Source organism: Sorghum bicolor, chromosome 5 (assembly GCF_000003195.3).
Source record: "Sorghum bicolor cultivar BTx623 chromosome 5, Sorghum_bicolor_NCBIv3, whole genome shotgun sequence".
NCBI classification, from domain to species: Eukaryota; Viridiplantae; Streptophyta; class Magnoliopsida; order Poales; family Poaceae; genus Sorghum; species Sorghum bicolor.
This window is the reverse complement of record NC_012874.2, coordinates 18,707,879-18,728,175: the sequence shown is the minus strand read 5'-3', so window position 1 is coordinate 18,728,175 and position 20,297 is coordinate 18,707,879.

Here is a 20,297-nt window from a genome sequence, read left to right as displayed (position 1 = left end):
AGGAATGGGCCTTATATGCAATACGGCCCAAAGCAAATGGTTAGATGATGATTCTTCAACCTCACGCATGCACACACGCCCCACGCCGCAGTTCGCCTTTCTCCGTGTCGGAGTCCTAGATATCATTAAATGCATTAGAAAACTTTAAAATTCATATAATAATTCTTATTATATTTAGACAACAAACAATCGGACAAATTCAATATCATTAGAATTCAACAAACTTCAACTTAGTTTAAGAAATTAGCTATCCCGTAGCAACACACAGACATATTTACTAGTTTAAACTAATTCATAGAATTCTATTTTTTATGGGTTTCTTACGCTAAAAAACAAAAAAAAAATATAGACTCACGTATATAAACTGACGTATGGATTTTTACTGGCGATTTTCATAAGATACTAAAATAATAGAAATTAATAAACTAAAATACTTGCTTCATTACAACTTAATAAATAATGGTACACGGAGAAGTAAATATGGTATATGTCCTGATTTTTTTCTCTTCATGATTGTATCTTGATCTTTACACAGATAACATATAGATAAATAAATAATAGAAAAAAGCCTTGCTACATGGCAATTGGAATACCAATATAGAAAAAATATTTAAAATAATTCAATAAAATAATTTGTGACACATAACCTTTGTCAAAGATTTATGACATTTCAAAATTAGGTCTTATGACATAGCAAATATTGTCACTGGATGGAATTAGACTAGCTGTATGACATTTGTTATGACATACAACCTTTTATTGTCACTAAGTCGAGATGTATGAAACAAAATGTCATAAACCGGATGATTTAATGACATTATGACCTGTTGTCATACTAAAAATGTCAAAAAACCACACATCTCTTGTAGTGACCATTCATTCGCCACACATGCACATCTTGATTTGACTTATTGATTTGTTTCTTTGGATCCATGGTTTGACTATACAATAGATGTCTTGTAAGTATGTATATTTTATCTCCCACCTATGAGCTCCAGATATTAAAGCCTTATTAGAGTAGGGTGAGAGAGAAGGCAATGTCACTATGCCTTATACCACAAATACTACATATATTGAGAGAAGGCATATACCATCACTGCCTTGGTAAGGATCCAGAAATACCACAAAAGAGAGATTTGAGAGAATCATACAAGGAATCTCTGAGTTTTATTTAAAAATCTGCAAAAAACTCCAGAGCTATAGCTGATCAAGAATAAGAGACATGGCACTTGACTAGACTGTTCTATCTTTTAACTACTCAAGACAGAAGTGACGGTTACAAGTCCCAAGGTGAAAGGTAAAGTAAGTAAGTTTTAAGTCTTGACAGTTTACTCTAACTCTGAGATGAGATCTTATTTAAAAAGCATGTGTACCGTCAATTTTTAAAGTATTGCAACAACTTCTAATCCATCGCTGAGTCTATCCTTGCTCAGGGACGAGCAAGAGGTAAGCTTGGGGGAGTTTGTTGACGGTCCTTAAGTATCAAATTTAATTATCAAATAAATAAAGAAAAGGATCCAAATGAAATCAACATCTAGACTTAGGGTTTTATCTGACAGAATTCCACGAGTTTTGGTGTTTGTCTATTTCTGTAGGGGTTATTAGGAAATACGGAAGAAAGACCCACACGTCGGGATTACATAGAGATATTAACGTTCCGCGCAATTATCTTACATCTAGAAGACTCCAGAAGCCACGGGAAGAAAGCGGAGGCCGAACGGGGCCAGAGGCAGGGCACCCGCCCTCCTTCCCTGGGCGCCCACCCTGACTTGGAGTCCAATCAGGACTCTGTTTCGTGGGAGATCTCCACCTACCTAAAGGATCAAGGATAACCGTTCAATCAATGTCGGTTTGATCCAACGGCCCATATTCACTTGAAGGGACTATAAAACCAGACCCCCTGGCCCCTGGAGGAGAGAGCCTCTCAACCCTAATTCATTGTTCTTCAAGGGAGAAGAAGCCTCTGATCAAGATTAGAGCCACCACATCAATTAGACATCTAGATTAGCATAGCTACATAGGATTAGAACTAGAAGGAGTCAATCTTCGATTGGTTTCTGGATCTATCAAGAGGATTCTTGGTAATTCTCTAATTGTGCTTCTAATTGCTTTCTAATCATCTTTGTTCTTCAGTATTATGAATATGACTTTGTTCTACTTCAATATATTGCTTATGACTTTGCTCTACTTGCTTATATTCAAGATTATATTGTTCTTAGTTTATCATAGTTATGTACTTGGCTTTGTTAGATTGGATCTATATACATGCTTAGAATCGTATAGTGTTTATTCATCGGATCCATGGGTAAATGATAGATATTGTGTAGGCGTGGTGCTTATACCGTATTTATCTGCGATTGTACCCAATATGTCAGATCGTGGGGTAGTTCGTGATAGTGACAACTTCATTGATTCTTATATAGTCCCCATCTCGTGTATTGGGCTGGCAGAGCAATATTATTACAGGGGAGTGATTGCTATGTTTCTCATTTACCTTGCTAATATCACTATGCATGGGCGTAGTCTTGTCTCGCAATGATTGCTAAGTATGCTTGCACTAACTATGATAATGCTAGACTATATAGTTGAGAATAACTTAGGAAATATTCTTGTAGTTCATTCTAATTCCATGCTAATGACTTTCTAGAGTATCTAATTGAGGTGCTTATCATATTTATATGTGGCTAAGTTATGATCAGATTAATTATCTTTGTCACTATTCATTACTTCATATATCTTTTATGTGACACTTATCCCTGTATGAAAGAGTTAGATAAATGTTCTCAATTATACTTGCAATGATAGATACTCAATCTCATATTCTATTCTGTAATCAATATTGATGATTGTTAATCCCTTCCCAGTGGTAAAAATATAAATAACTATACCTGGAATACTTCCCGGTTAAAATCCTATATTGGTATTAATCTGTGCGCTTGCAGATCCCATTCATTATTTATTTAGAAGAGCAATTGCATATTTCAATACCGTGTCTCTCATGTCATGCTGGGGATGACAACTTGGCTTAAGTGGTATGAGGGATAGGTTTGATATTTTTGGCACCATTACTAGAATTAGAAAATTAAGTCTACTTTTGGTAATGATGTTAAGAATACCCAACAGCGGGCACCCAGGGCAACTAGGCGGGCGCCCAGGTCCTGGCCCCGTTCGGCCTCCGCTTCCTTCCCGTGGCTTCTGGAGTCTTCTAGATGTAAGATAATTGCGCGGCACGATAATATCTCTATGTAATCCCGACGTGTGGGCCTTTCTTCCGTATTTCCTGATAACCCCCTGCAGAAATAGACAAACACCAAAACTCATGGAATTCTGTCAGATAAAACCCTAAGTCTAGATGTTGATTTCATTTAGATCCTTTTCTTGGTTTATTTGATAATTAAATTTGATACTTAAGGAGCGTCAACAATATACATACCACTAGATCAACTAATCTTCAAGCAATAGTGGTAGGCTATGAATTGAAAACTTTTCATTTGTCATGCATGATCCTATTAAGCATGTACTATATGCACTAACCGCATACTAGTAAGGAATGAAATGATCATGCACATTACAATGATACCTTTGCTATCTTGGAGTAGAGGATAGTCAATAAGATTCTAATTTAGCTCCAAATAGCAATGTGAAGTCCAACTATAAGCTTGGTGAAGACCAGTTTTCAATGCCAATTGATAGATCAAATCTTCACCCATATGAAATGAAAACCACTTTATGATCAAGTGCACTATCTTGTTGTGGTTGGCTTGCTTCTTCTTTTGACCATTGCTTGTATGAGAGAACTACTAAGAATATCACTTGAAATAGCATGACTTGCTCTCTTTTTGGTTGTTGCTTGCTTTCTTGATCAATCCTTTTAATTGCTTCAACTAAGCATCTCAAATGTCCTTTAGATTACCACTTCCATGTTAGCCTTCCAAGCACCACACTTGGTTCCACTCCTCGGGCAGCACGCCCCTCACATAGGGAGAAGTGACCTCTCTCCAAAGAACCATTTTTGACACTTATTTGAATTGCCTTTGATTGATTGATTCAAGTGACTGACTTAATGTGATGAGTAACCACGAATCCCCTTTTTTAAGTCCTTTTCTTTCTACTTATTTAAGTCCTTTTCTTTCTACCAAATGATCTTCAATAGTTACTAGAACTTAAACTTTATCTTCATCTTGAGTTTGATCTTGATCTTCAACTTGAGTACAAAAATGTGCACACCAAGTACATTCCACAACCAAATGCCCTTGTACTCATTACTTGTCATGCTTATAGATCAATTCAAAACCAAACTTAGGTGCCTCAAACACTTGTAAACATGTTTCCAACTTGAGGACCTTTCAATTGAAGTGACTCTAGATCAATCCAATAATTGTCACTTTTCTGGCAGATTTTGTACCCTTTAATGAAATATCAATAACTCACAATGTACAGATCCAAATATCACGAAATTTGGTGGAGATGTGATTCACTAAGTCATCTAGCAGCTGTAAAAATTTTGAGCTTCATTTGACTTCTAGATTGCTACCAGATTTCAATTCTACCACCACTGCTACATGCTGAAAGCTGCTGCACTATAGCTGATAAGATCCGCTCCAAAACCGAAGTATCCCTTATCCAATCTTCATGAAATTTCTACAGCATCTTCTATCATAAATGTACAGCATGCATACCAAATTTCAAGCCATTCCAAATAGATTTGATCACTCAAACTCAGACTTGATCTCAGCTAGCTCAGATTTTCAATATTGGACAGATTTCAAGCAATTGAGCTATACTTCTTCAAATTGAATCAAACTTGAAATCAACTTGATTGAATGCATTCACAAGACATATATCAATTCAATCCACTCACTAAAAGTCATCTTATGAACTTATCCAACTCAAATCAATCCAAACTTGATTACTTAGCATTTAATCCATTCAATCATCTTATAGCAAGCAACATTGCATATATATCCAATTCAATCAACTCATATGCACCCAAATGAATGTGATCAACAAAGATATACCTTGGTTAGCTCATGATCATCTAATTTGCAAGCTTCAACTCATGTAATGCAAGCCATCGAATAATCCAATAAACCACCACAACTTGAATATTTGCACTTGTATGTTATAGCACTTGGACTTCACTTATTTGACTTGGCAATGGGATAGATAAGCACTAAGCTTCAATACTTGACTTAATCATTTGATGAATAATTATAGGATCAATTAAATCAAGCCTCCAATGCCGATGGTACCTACACACATTCATCCACTTTTTGATGGTACCCAAACTAGTTTGGGTCCTCTCAAGTTAGGAGCAACATACTTAGGCATAGCCTTAGTATGAGTAGCGGGATGTTTTGCAATAGCAACCATAGAGGTACCATTACCATCCTTTCTAAGCATAGTATTATCATCAATTGAAATAGGCTTAGAATTATTACCTAGGGGACATGAATAAGCCATGTGTCCTCTTTCCCGGCACAAGTAGCAACTTCTCTTTGATTGAGCCTTTTCTTCCTTGCTCATGTGTTGCTTCTCATTGCCTTGCCTCTTGAGAGTTGCTTGAGCCTTCTTCTCAAGCTTGGTAGGACACCTCGAGGCAAAGTGTCCATCATCCTTGCACTCAAAGCACTTGATGTGAGCATAAGCTTTCTTCTTGTCTTCATTCTTGCTCATCATCTTGGCATCTTGGATTTGCATTGGATGCCTTGCTCTTCCACCCCTTCTTGTCTTCTTCTTCTTCTTCTTCTTCTTCTTCTTCTTCTTCATAATCAAGTCATCACCATGATGGTTGATCTTGACTTGAACTTGGGGCTTCTTTTCTTGCTCATCTTGTGGCTTAGGTTTAGGCTTTACTTGTTGCTTCACAAATTGCTTGGTTGGGCATATTGAGGTGAGATGACCCCAAGTGCGGCACTTGAAGCACTTGACATGCTTTAGCCTCTCTTCTTCTTTTATCTTCTTGAGCTTCTCTTTGTTTGGGCAACCATTAGCAAGATGACCCACTTCATGGCACCGATAGCACATGAAATGAGAAAGCTTCCTCTTTTCCTGCTTTCTTTTGCCCTTTGTCATCTTCTTCTTGAAGCCAAGGCCACATTTGTCACCATAATTTCTTTGAGTCTTCAATATATGCTCAAATGTGACTTTTGAGTTGTAACACCTCTCTAACTTGTTGCTCAAATTCTTCACTTCATTTTTGAGCTCATTGTTCTCCTTCAAAAGGTTAGTCTCACAAGACATGGAAGTAGAACAAATATCTAATTGTGAAGAACATGGCATAGATAATAAATCATCACAAGAGGTGGATATATGCTTCTTGCCTACATCACAAGGGTTAGTAATAATATGTGATTGATCATTTGACCTAAGTGACGAGCTCTCACTAGTTTTAATTTCTTCATTAGAAATCTTCTTAGTGAGAAATGCATGATCTTTTACCAAGTTATCATGAGTAACACAAAGTTCCTCATGAACCAATTTTAGCTCCTCATGTGAACAAGTAGTAACATAAAGTAGATGCTTTTGTTATTCACATGTGGTCTTTAGAAATGAGTTTTCATTTTTTAATTTACTTGTTTTAGCCATCTCATTTCTTAAAGCTTTGGTGAGTCTACATACAAGCTCAAAATTTGGATCATCACAATCAATAATCACACCTCCAATAGATACCTTGCCGTCACCGTGAGAAATGGAGGAATGTGATGAAGTGCATGAGCTTGTAGAAGCATCACTCTCATAGCCATCATCTTCATCCTCACTTGACCATGAGGTGGAGCAATCCTCCACAACCACCATGTTATGGTCATGCTCAACATCCTCACGTGCATCCACTTTTGACACATCATCTTCTTTGGTGATCGCCCCATATTTCTTATTGAGATAACTCCAAATCTCATGAGCGGACTTCATATCCATGATCTCACCAATTTCATAGATGAATAGAAGATGTTAGTAGCTTGGTAGTCGAGATGTAGACATTTCTCTTGTGCTTGAGTTAGATTCTGTTCATCCAACACTTGAGAAAAGCCTACATCTACCAACCACCACATTTGAGGAGAAATAAACTTAAAATTGTATGTCATCCAATTTCTCCACAATGCAAAGTGTGTGCCATCAAAAATGTGTGGACACTCAACATCTAGCCCATAAGCTGCCATCCTCTCGGGTCGGTGAAGACCACAAATGAGAGACCTAGCTCCGATACCACTTGAAGGGTCGAGATGACGGACTAGAGGGGGGGGGGTGAATAGTCCTTTCTAAAACTTATCGCGCCGGCTAACCAAAATAAGTGCGGAATTAAAACTATCGGTCTAGCCAAGAATACACCCCTCTATCTAAGTTCTCTAGCACCTTAAAAAGATCATACGCAAGCAAGCAAGGTGCTACCATAGCAAGAGCTCACCCAAACAATTCTAGGAGCAAGGTCACACAAACCTATGCAACTAGTACTTTGCAAACCGGAGGAGCTCCTACACAAACTAGTGAGGCAAAGCGCACAAAGCCTAAGCTCACTAGAAAGCTCAATAACAAGGCAACCAATGCCAAATTAGAGAGCACAAATTACTCACCTACACAAACTAAGCGATGTGACTAACAAGGTTACAGAAACCAAATTAGTCACGCAAGGGAACTACTTCTAGCTACACAAGCAAGAAGGTAACTAGCAAGCTACACAAGCTAACTAATTACAAGAGCAACTACACAAGCACAAGTATATGAATGTAAGCACAAGCTTGTGTTAGGGACTTGCAAACCAACGGGAAGAACAATGTTGACACGATGATTTTCTCCCGAGGTTCACTTGGTTGCCACCAAGCTACGTCCCCGTTGAGACAAGCTCCAAGGTTGCCGCCGGTCCTCTTGCTAGTGGTGACCCACAAGTCACACTCTCCCACGTGGAGTGCTTACCACAAGCTCTAGCACTTGACCCGACCGGACCACTTGTCGCTCTTCATGTCTCGCTCAACTAGAGTTGCTCTTCGCGATCCCCGTGGGGTGAGCACCGTACCCCTCACAATCTCTTCTCCGGAGCACCGCACAATCTCCTTGCGTGCTTCGACGGAGTCACAAGCCACCAAGCTGTAACACCCTAAATTTTGCTTCTTTGAAAATAGAGCTAAAATAATTTATTTTGTATTTCTGTGCTCATGAAAATATAGTAAAATGAACTTTTTCCTTAAACTAAAATTCATTATAGGGTTTAACAACATTGTTGTGCATACATACTGGTACATTTGTGATGTTCGTTTGTTGCTCCTTTGTGTGTCGAGACTAAGCAAAGTTTTTAAAATTTCGTTTAGTAGAGCGATCTTCCTTGGTCAATACATCTTTATCTTTATCTACGACCAAATTCCTTGTTTCTAACCTCAAGTTTTTATTAGAAGCTTCCTAAAATCTTTTCTTTGTCACTCAAAGCACTTCTTTTAGTTCCTCATCCATCAAGCAATCTCTACGAACTTTTCAGGAATTTTTCCATCTTCTGTTCTCACTTTTCTCTGAGCATAATCTAATATTTAGATGTTCCAAATTATCTTATCATAAGCTCTAAATACTTTATTTAGGTTCTTTGTCTTCCATAGTGTCTCTGATAATTTTTCCTGAATTTTTGGAGCTTTTAGAGTATTTTTCTTGGCTTAAATAACAATTCTAAGTTTTCAAGAATTAATTTTATAACTGAAATTAAATATTCCAAAAATAATAAAATCTAGTCCTTCTCCAACTTGGCTTTAACCTAGCCTATATAAATGCATGCCCACATTTCTCTCTTTGATCTAGCTGTGATCTAAAATCCTTTCTCCCGAGCCGCCGCCAAAGTTCTCACGTTCCCAGCGCCATGTACCCTAGCTTTGTTCCTATGATGTTGAAAAGGCAACGCCGAAACCAAAGCCGGAGAAAAACTATCTCAAGAAGAAGCACCGCCGTTCTCATCTCCTTGGCACCAGATTGAGTTTGTTGCTAGAGTGAAGTCGGATCGGCCACCAGACGGAACCCTAGTGGTCATCTAGCACACGCCTACCTCTGGTGAGGACGCCTCGACTCTCTCTTCTTTCTCTCTGCCCTCAGTTGATTTCATCATCGTGTATTTGTGTGCTTGCAAGGAAATCAGCGTATGCATGTCACCTTGTTGTGCAAGCCGGCCATCTACCTCAAAGCACCAGCGTCCTTGCCAGCTGCTGCCTCTCTCGCCGAGCAAGCTAGGCTCATGTCTCTATCCTCGCCATATCAAGCAGCTCCTGCATGTTTATTTCTTCACTGCTAGAGAGAAAATCAAGCCATTACAACATGCAAAGGATTCTCCCACAAATTCACCAAGTGTGTATGCCGGTATCTGTACCTTTCTTCTGCCCACTTATAACTTCAAAGAGCAGATTCATCATATAGAGAACATATCTCATCAGGTAACGCAGAAGCAATCAAGGCAACTCACACACGTGTAGTTATCCAGTTCACATCTTATCCGATTTAGTTATGTTTCTGTTCGTTTGCTGCGTAAGTTTCATACCGCTTTGATCTATATGGCCGGTTACAAGCTTCATGAGGTCATGATGATGATATGATGACATCATATGAGTTTTGTTGCCGTTTTCCTTTTGAAAAATAAATCTAGAAATACAAAGAAAATACACTAGTTTCTTTAGTTCATATCTTCCACGTTTTAATTCCGATTTTCGTGAACTTTACGTTTGTGTGATCGTAGCGCTGCGTAGAATATTTTCATTAACTTTTATCTTTGATTTCTCACTGTTGGTGTAATATTCTAATTATAGCTTGTTTGCTTTGTGTATGATTGTCTACATTGGATTGCGTGTTGTTGATTGATGTTTGGGAATAGACGGTGAGCCGTACGTTGTTGATCAAGACCAAGCCTTTGAAGACCAGCAAGCTCAGGAGAGCTTTGATCAAGGCAAGTATAACTTGGGATCATCCTTGTTACCTATTCACTTATAACTACACATATATATCATATGCATGCTTTCACCTTGTCGACCTTAGCAAAATTATAGATGATTGTTACTTGGATTCCTTTCTACCTACTTGATATGCATTTGGAGTAGATGTGCTAGTGCTTGATATAATCCATGATCTTGTAAGATGATTAATAGCTATGCAATGAATGTTAAAAGATGACAAATAACTATATGAGATCTTGTCTGTAAGTGATCACCGGGACAATAGTGCAACCATGAGGGCTATAATGGCTCTGGCTTTAGCTCAGTATGAAGACCTTTTCTAGCTTGTTAGAGGTTACCCGAAAAGGCGGAGGGGCTGAACCGTTTTGGGTATAGTGTGGCCTCTGTCTGTATGTGTATAGGCTGCGAGTCATTGTGCCATCGGAAGGGGGGCTCTATATCTGCGCGCAAAGGAAACCTTGCGGCCCTAACATGTTAGACGAACTTTTGAAAGGCTTCATAGTGATCCCTGCCGACCTCCCTAGGAAGGGGGTTAAGAGACTAGCTATGTAACAGAACCGACCAAATTATAAGAGATTAAGCCTAATAGTGACCATTTGCATAGTCGAACTATCACGCTTAAGCCCATATAATCCCGGTAGTCCGTGAAATCTCGAAGGATTTCAAACCACACATCACATATACAGCCAAGATCGTAATAAGTTTAGCGGTCTCCATCCACAAACACATCCAGATTACAACATTCATAAAATACATCGGAGTGCTTAAAGTTATTACAAACCAGGTTCTTCAAGTAGCGGAAGCTTCATAGTTTGAAATTACAACACACGCGATAAGTCTGATACAGTGCCATAGTTCGGTCATTCCCACAAAAGCAAAAGAAGAGACGGAGTGACCACCGCCCTTGGTCTAGTCATCACCCATAGCTGGGTACAGACAGAGGATGCAATAACCATAGTACATTTGACCATCTGCAAAACAACATGGGAATAGAACCCTGAGTACGAGAAGGTACTCAGCTAGACTTACCCGTCATAAACTTAAAATAAAGACTCATCAAGGATCATGAAGGCTATTTAGTGGGGTAGCTGACAACCATTTTGCAAAGACCGCAAGGTTTTATTACCCAAACCTACATAAATCTTTTCTTCTTTAAATCTGCTCAAGTTGAAAGTATCATTATCTATTACCTAGGTTTGCTCCTGTGCTATTACAAGCAAGTATGAGACTATGATAGTACCTCATCACAGCAGTCATAAACCCGTTTCATTATAACCCAAGTGTTCCATAGTCCTTACTACGAGGACGAAGCTCATGTCAAGTGCTCACTATCCAGGAGCGATGGCGATTCGAATCGATTTCTAACCAGCTGGCGAGGTATTCCCCACACAAACCACACTCACTAATCAAGTGAGCTACAGATCACCGTATTACACTATCCAGGACCAATTCGCGGGTTCGGCAGGCACCGCCAGTACCCGAGGACCGTTCCGGCGACCGAGGTATCCAAGGTATACCAAGGTTGCGCGCCGCGCCCTCGTCGTTCTCCTCAACCACCACCAATACAGCGCATGGCGGCTCGATTCCCGGCCCGGATAGTGTTCAGGCTTCGCGGTCGGAACGACTTATCCTTCCAGCTAAGTGTGGGGCATGCGTTCAACATGACAAGAGGGCCGTCAACGACCGGTCCTTAATCGACACAGGCAGGGGCACCATGGTCAACCCACCATAAGACCCTGTCCGGTCTCCAATTACATTCCACACTTGGTTATTTCTTTCCCCAATCAACCACTGCTTAAACAAGCAGGTATCCACCTATATCTCGCAGGTGACAGGACATCACCCGACTTCTACCGGACTAAGCAAGCTAAGCATAGACTCCGCGCCTGTCTACATAGGACAAGGTAGATGAACGAGTAGGGATAACAAGGAGTACATATGCAGCAACGGTATCAGGCAACTCCTATCACTTAATATGCAATACAGTAGAACAGGTATAACACTTTATATAAGTTAGCGAGAATAGGGAGACTTAGAATGCTCCGGGGCTTGCCTTTCTCAAACGTGCTGGGTCGGTGATCCGGACACTCCTGCAAATCCTCTCCGGGTTCCTGTGCTTCCGGAGGTTCCTGCTCCTGAAGCTCCTCGGATTCCTCGGTTCCCACCTCGTTCTCCTGCGAGCCTGTATGATGCATACATGCTCATGAGGGGAGTGCGAGATGCCCGAGTGGATGCTTACATGAGGGAGTACCAAAGAAGTCATGTTATGATGCATAGGTAATGCACTTGGTCATGCTTATTACAAGGTAGTCAACATCATCCAAGAATAAACAATTGAATCAAACATTTATTATAATCTCTTCTATAATTATTTTTCAAATGAAATCAGCAACCTACATGATGCTTCAAAGATACACCAAACCCAACTTAGTCCATTCAACCCACATACACAACCATTCATAATTTTCTTTATTCATTTCTAAGCCCATTAAAAATCACATGCAATTCTGTTCATCAATAAATTCCAGAAAAATTACAAGAGACTACTAGCTAATCATAAAGTCTACTGTAAATTTTTCATAATTTTTGGTTACTTATTTTGAGCCACAAAAATCACAAGATTAATGGATAAGGCAAGTATAATCACCCTACTGTGATATAAGTGTCAAACAACAGATTTCATATTTTTACAATTTATCTAATATCATAAGAAATACCCACAAAATTTTCCAGATTTATTGCATAACCCCTTTAATTATTAAAAATCATAAAGCACTGCCATGCAAGCATTTAAATTGCCATAAATTCATTTATACACCAAATAATATGTAACAATATTTTCTCAGTGAGTAAACACACATGCAGAGCCAGCAAAACAAGTTTCACATTTTTCTGAGCCATATTTCATTTACTATGCATTTTCCAAGTTTAACAAAATCATGGATAAAATATATTCACACAGAAAAGTTGCTCCAACATGACATGCAATTACATCAAACTGTAGATCTGGAAATATAGAGCACACCAAAATTTATTTCATTCAATTTGGAGCTGTAGAACTCAAGATATAGATTTTACAAACTTTAAATCAATTTCTGTAAAACACTTTTTCAAGAAAACCGACGAAAAACGCTACGCTCACCCAGATCTACACCCACCGGGGTACCCCTGCGACTGACAGTGGGTCCCCGACCCCACCAGTCAGCGAGACCGAGAGGGAGCTCACCTCCGACGAGCGGATCTCGCCGGCGGTGAGGTCTCCGGCCACGGGGTGAGCACCAACGTGCTCCCCGCAGCAAGACGCACCCAGCAGTACTCTTGGATCGACCAGAGGACGGCCGGAACACCTCCGGCGAGCATGCATGGCGGCACGGCGGCGCTGCTCGCCGTGGCCAGGCTGCTCCGGCGCGGTAGAGCGTGCGCAAACGCCTCTCCGAGCTTCCTCACCTTCCTACCGACCTAGCGCAACAGAGAACGAGCGAAAAGACGCAGGGAAACGCTAGATCCGCCGCGGCGGAGTACTCCGGCGAGCTCGGGGTAACTCCGGCGAGCGATTCATGGCGCTCGACGGACTCTCACCTCGGTAGAACGTTCGCACGAGCTTACCCTAGCGACGACGAGTGCCCTGGTGCTCTCGGCGTCGAGCTTGATGCTCTGGTGTGGCCGACGACGAGCGGCGGAGCTCTCTCCGGCAATGGCGCGCGGAGGAGCCGCTGCTGCGGCGCGGTTCGAGCGGAGGAGGAAGGAGAAGGAGGGCGCGAGGGACAGAACGGGCGAAATGGTCTGGGAGCCAGCGCCGGCGTCCCGACCAGGGGGGTTGGAGGCCGGCCGCGGCGCGTCCAACGCCGGCGTACGGCCGCCACGTGGCCGGCGCCGGGTGGAGCAAGGCGGGCGCCACGCGCGCGGGAGAGAGGGGAGGGGGAGCGGGCCGCGCTGCCCAGCTGGGCCAGAAGGGAGGCGGGTCGGCCCAGCAGCGCCTGCCCCCTTTCCTTTTTTTTTTTGAAATTTCTTTTCTCCAAATTCTTTCTAAATTCATTTGGACCAATTTAAAATCATTTTCACCTCTTGCTCCCAAAAACAAAGTTGTTCCAAAACAAAAACTCTACAACTTTGCTTTAACAAGCAAGACCAAATTCCAAACAGAATTTGAATTACAAGTTAAAACTCAGTTTTAGGTTTTAAATAAATTCTTTTTGGATATTTTTGTATAAATTCCATTTCTCAATTTCCATAGCTCCAAAAATTGCACAAAAATGTTCTTAATTCTTCTTACATCTAAAGCAACCTAATTTGAATATTTCACTATTTTAGAAACAAGTATCATATTTTTAACATATTTAAACTCCTGAAGTGAAGCACATCAAATCATAATTTGAAAAGAGTGTCATGCTCATGGTGCTTATACTTGATGGAATGCTTATGCATGGCTTTGGTGAGACTAAGTGCATGCTTAACACCTAGGGTGTTACAAGCTACCTCGAGTGAACGGGTAAATCATGACTCATGGGTAAAGATGTATAACCTCTGCAGAGTGTTAAATCTGGTATACTAGCCGTGCCCACGGATACGGGCGGCCCGGAAAACTGACAGAATAGATGGATACTGGTGAACATGATTAATGATGATAAATGATGGTTTATTATGTTGTTTATATGTGTTATTCTTAAGTCTTGTATACATTGATCATGTGGTTATGGGTTTTACTATGCTACCTTGGTATTGGCTATCTAAATCTAAACACACTATCTACATATAAAAGCTAAATGTAGTCAAACCAGTGTCAGCTATTTGAGCCTCATGAACTCCTGGTTATACTTGTTGAGTATGATATGTGCTCACTCTTGCAATTTCCCAACACCCCAGGTTATGCAAAAGATGATGCTTGGAATGAGGATTACCATTATGAGTATTAGGCTTGGAGTCAAACAGTCAGCAGTGTCCCTGTGTGGTGCTTCCGTCGAGAGCATTGTTTACGTCATGCTATCATTTTTGTATGAGACTATGTGATATATTATGTTCCGCTATGTAATAAACACTGCAATGGTACATTTGAGATTTGTCTACTTATGTGTGCGACTATTTCTGGGGCACATATGAGTCTTTTATGCATCCTATTTTGTTCTTAAAATATGGGTGTGACAAATTGGTATCAAAGCTTTGTTGACTGTCGGACGCAAGCCTAGTTAGAAATTGGTCGTCTTAAGGTTTTGAAATTGCTACAAAATCCTAGTTCTATTAACCTTGGTATTTTCTCCTATACTATATCCTTTCCATTGCTATTCATCTTCACCTTGATACTTATTTTAAAGACTTTTTCTCATCCCCACTCCTTGCTTGATATGCTTTTAGAACCTTTTCTTACCACTTTCTGGCGTCTTTGAAAATAGGAGTTTTAGGATCTTTACCCTTACTATGAAGAGAACGATAGTATCGCAAGTTGAATGAAGTGTGAACCTTCAATGCTTAATTGGTTTGTTATTACGTTTATGCTTGATTTGGATCTTTGTAATGAGTGCAATGATTTTGTGGGATTTCCTCACAATTTCATTAGTTCATAGGCCTAAGGCATAAGGATTAATGACATAAATAGTTGGGTTTCGGTTTTTCTCTTGTTATCTTATTCCTATCTTTCTGGAGTATCCTCTCTTTATTAGTTTATATTGCTGTTCTCGAATGACTAAAAATCATGACAAAATTTTGGAGCGTAGTGGAATTCAAGTTCTTTCTCTGACTACAAGAATCACCCTCATAGCTATTATGGTTTGGGAGTTACAAAAATCACAAGATGATGCAACTGTGCTGTCAAGAATCTGGACCAGTTTCGGTTGCTTACTGTTTGAGACAAATGTACTATAGAATTTGGAAACGTGATCTATATAAAAGTTGTAGACAATTTGCTAAGCTTTCCAACGGTATAAGCTGAAACTCATTTGGATAAGTAGAACCTGAGATATGACATTTACAATTGGATGTTTCTGTTCTGTTTCAAGATCTGGACAGATCTGGTATTTCCTATTTTCAGCCAAGTTAAATTCAGAATCTGGGAAAATGTTGTATAAGGAAGTTGTAGGGGATTTCCCAAGATTTTCAAAAATGTAAGGATCATCTCCAGATGAGTTAAGGAGCTCGAGATATAACTTCTGTAAGTTACTGCACCTTTGCTGGACATTTTCAGGATGGATATTAAGTTTGGTTGTTTTACCTAAGCTTAAAGACAGAACCTAAGGAGGTCTTCTACATGAAAGTGGTAGAGAATTTCATAAGTTTTCTAACAGTATAATCTACAACACTATTGGATTAACAGAACAAGAGTTATGTCTATTTTACTACGCTGGTGTTTTTCATATCGCGAGGAAATTTCAGGATGTTGTTTCTTTGCTTGCGCATGAGTTCTTTGGGATGTCAGAAGTTCTCAATGTTAGTTAACCTGCCTGGAAAACAGGCAAGCTATCTTTATTGTGTCCCCTAGTTGACTTTTCTTAAGGGGGGTAGCCCAATTAAAGAAGCTACAAGGAGAAGAAGTGGTTAAAGACGGGAACATCTATTAGGATCACAAGTGCTTGGTCAATTGGTTTTGATTCAAGATATCATCCCATTTAGAGAATATTAATGGAGATATATGTCATTGCTGATACTCATAGATTGAGAGTGAAACAACTTGATTGTGATAAAGGTACCAGTAAATGGAACTTAGTGATGAAACTAACTTTGCATTAAGAGACTTGGTACAATGAATTTAAAAGACTATGATGTGTAGCGTCCTATGGATCAGGAGCTCAATATGACGTCTCTCATGGATATGTGAGAAGAGTATGATCATATTGCCTTTGAAGAAAGATGTTATGAGTATGACAAAGCTGAGTGTTATCAAAATAATAATATGGAAGAGCAAGTGACATTGAATCAGATCAGAATCCACAACGACGGAAGCGAAAAAAGAAAGCCCGTAAGAAGCCTGCTCTCGGAAGTAAAGTGCAGCAAAATTATATCAATGGAAGACTGAACAACGTGGATATGAATAACATTCAAGGAGCCACCAAAGGGGTGGGAGGCTATATTCAAGATGGACCTTGAACGATTACGAATAATAGACATTTTATGGAAGTTTTGTTCACAAGTTGCGATTCCGAGACATAAGTGTTTGCAATTGGAATACCAGTTGTAAAGTTGAAATAGTTATCTATATCTTGTTCCTGTTTCTCTTTTGGAATCTGTGTCTCTTTTGAATCTTGAGGACGAGATTCATTTTAAGGGGGTTAGAATTGTAACACCCTAAATTTTGCTTCTTTGAAAATAGAGCTAAAATAATTTATTTTGTATTTCTGTGCTCATGAAAATATAGTAAAATGAACTTTTTCCTTAAACTAAAATTCATCATAGGGTTTAGCAACGTTGTTGTGCATACATACTGGTACATTTGTGATGTTCGTTTGTTGCTCCTTTGTGTGTCGAGACTAAGCAAAGTTTTTAAAATTTCGTTTAGTAGAGCGATCTTCCTTGGTCAATACATCTTTATCTTTATCTACGACCAAATTCTTTGTTTCTAACCTCAAGTTTTTATTAGAAGCTTCCTAAAATCTTTTCTTTGTCACTCAATGCACTTCTTTTAGTTCCTCGTCCATCAAGCAATCTCTACAAACTTTTCGGGAATTTTTCCATCTTCTGTTCTCACTTTTCTCTGAGCATAATCTAATATTTAGATGTTCCAAATTATCTTATCGTAAGCTCTAAATACTTTATTTAGGTTCTTCGTCTTCCATAATGTCTCTGATAATTTTTCCTGAATTTTTGGAGATTTTAGAGTATTTTTCTTGGCTTAAATAATAATTCTAGGTTTTCAAGAATTAATTTTATAACTGAAATTAAATATTCCAAAAATAATAAAATCTAGTCCTTCTCCAACTTGGCTTTAACCTAGCCTATATAAATGCATGCCCATGTTTCTCTCTTTGATCTAGCTGTGATCTAAAATCCTTTCTCCCGAGCCGCCGCTAAAGTTCTCCCGTTCCCGGCGCCATGTACCCTAGCTTTGTTCCTATGATGTTGAAAAGGCAACGCCGAAACCAAAGCCGGAGAAAAACTATCTCAAGAAGAAGCACCGCCGTTCTCATCTCCTTGGCACCAGATTGAGTTTGTTGCTAGAGTGAAGTCGGATCGGCCACCAGACGGAACCCTAGTGGTCATCTAGCACATGCCTACCTCTGGTGAGGACGCCTCGACTCTCTCTTCTTTCTCTCTGCCCTCAGTTTATTTCATCATCGTGTATTTGTGTGCTTGCAAGGAAATCAGCGTATGCATGTCACCTTGTTGTGCAAGCCGGCCATCTACCTCAAAGCACCAGCGTCCTTGTCAGCTGCTGCCTCTCTCGCCGTGCAAGCTAGGCTCATGTTTGTATCCTCGCCATATCAAGCAGCTCCTGCATGTTTATTTCTTCACTGCTAGGGAGAAAATCAAGCCATTACAACATGCAAAGGATTCTCCCACAAATTCACCCAGTGTGTATGCCGGTATCTGTACGTATCTTCTGCCCACTTATAACTTCAAAGAGCAGATTCATCATATAGAGAACATATCTCATCATGTAACGTAGAAGCAATCAAGGCAACTCACACACGTGCAGTTATCCAGTTTACATCTTATCCGATTTAGTTATGTTTCAGTTCGTTTGCTGCGTAAGTTTCATACCGCTATGATCTATATGGCCGGTTACAAGCTTCATGAGGTCATGATGATGATATGATGACATCATATGAGTTTTGTTGCCGTTTTCCTTTTGAAAAATAAATCTAGAAATACAAAGAAAATACACTAGTTTCTTTAGTTCATATCTTCCACGTTTTAATTCCAATTTTCGTGAACTTTACGTTTGTGTGATCGTAGCGCTGCGTAGAATATTTTCATAAACTTTTATCTTTGATTTCTCACTGTTGGTGTAATGTTCTAATTATAGCTTGTTTGCTTTGTGTATGATTATCTACATTGGATTGCGTGTTGTTGATTGATGTTTGGGAATAGACGGTGAGCCGTACGTTGTTGATCAAGACCAAGCCTTTGAAGACCAGCAAGCTCAGGAGAGCTTTGATCAAGGCAAGTATAACTTGAGATCATCCTTGTTACCTATTCACTTATAACTACACATATATATCATATGCATGCTTTCACCTTATCAACCTTAGCAAAATCATAGATGATTGTTACTTGGATTCCTTGCTACCTACTTGATATGCATTTGGAGTAGATGTGCTAGTGCTTGATATAATCCAATGTCTTGTAAGATGATTAATAGCTATGCAATGAATGTTAAAAGATGACAAATAACTATATGAGATCTTGTCTGTAAGTGATCACCGGGACAACAGTGCAACCATGAGGGCTATAATGGCTCTAGCTTTAGCTCAGTATGAAGACCTTTTCTGTCTGTATGTGTATAGGCTGTGAGTCATTGTGCCATCGGAAGGGGGGCTCTATATCTGCGCGCAAAGGAAACCTTGCAGCCCTAACATGTTAGACGAACTTTTGAAAGGCTTCATAGTGATCCCTGCCGACCTCCCTAGGAAGGGGGTTAAGAGACTAGCTACCTCAGGCGAAATGGTAAATCATGACTCATGGGTAAATATGTACAACCTCTGCAGAGTGTTAAATCTGGTATACTAGCCGTGCCTACGGATACGGGCGGCCCGGAAAACTGATGGAATAGATGGATACTGATGAACATGATTAATGATGATAAATGATGGTTTCTTATGTTGTTTATATGTGTTATTCTTAATTCTTGTATACATTGATCGTGTGGTTATGGGTTTTACTATGCTACCTTGGTATTGGCTATCTAAATCTAAACACGCTATCTACATATAAAAGCTAAATGCAGTCAAACCAGTGTCAGCTATTTGAGCCTCATGAACTCCTGGTTATACTTGTTGAGTATGATATGTGCTCACTCTTGCAATTTCCCAACACCCCAGGTTACGCAAAAGTTGATGCTTGGAATGAGGATTACCGTTATGAGTATTAGGCTTGGAGTCAACCAGTCAGCAGTGTCCCTGTGTGGTGCTTCCGTCGAGAGCGTTGTTTACGTCATGCTAACATTTTTGTATGAGACTATGTGATATATTATGTTCCGCTATGTAATAAATACTGCAATGTACATTTGAGATTTGTCTACTTATGTGTGCGACTATTTCTGGGGCACATATGAGTCTTTTATGCATCCTATTTTTTTCTTAAAATATGGGTGTGACACAAGCCGTCTAGGAGGTGGCAACCTCCAAGAGTAACAAGCACCACCGGCTTGCAACACGAACACCTAGTGCCACTCGATGCAATCTCTCAATGCAACGCACTAGAATCACTCACTCACTATTGATTCGCACTCTTGCAAGC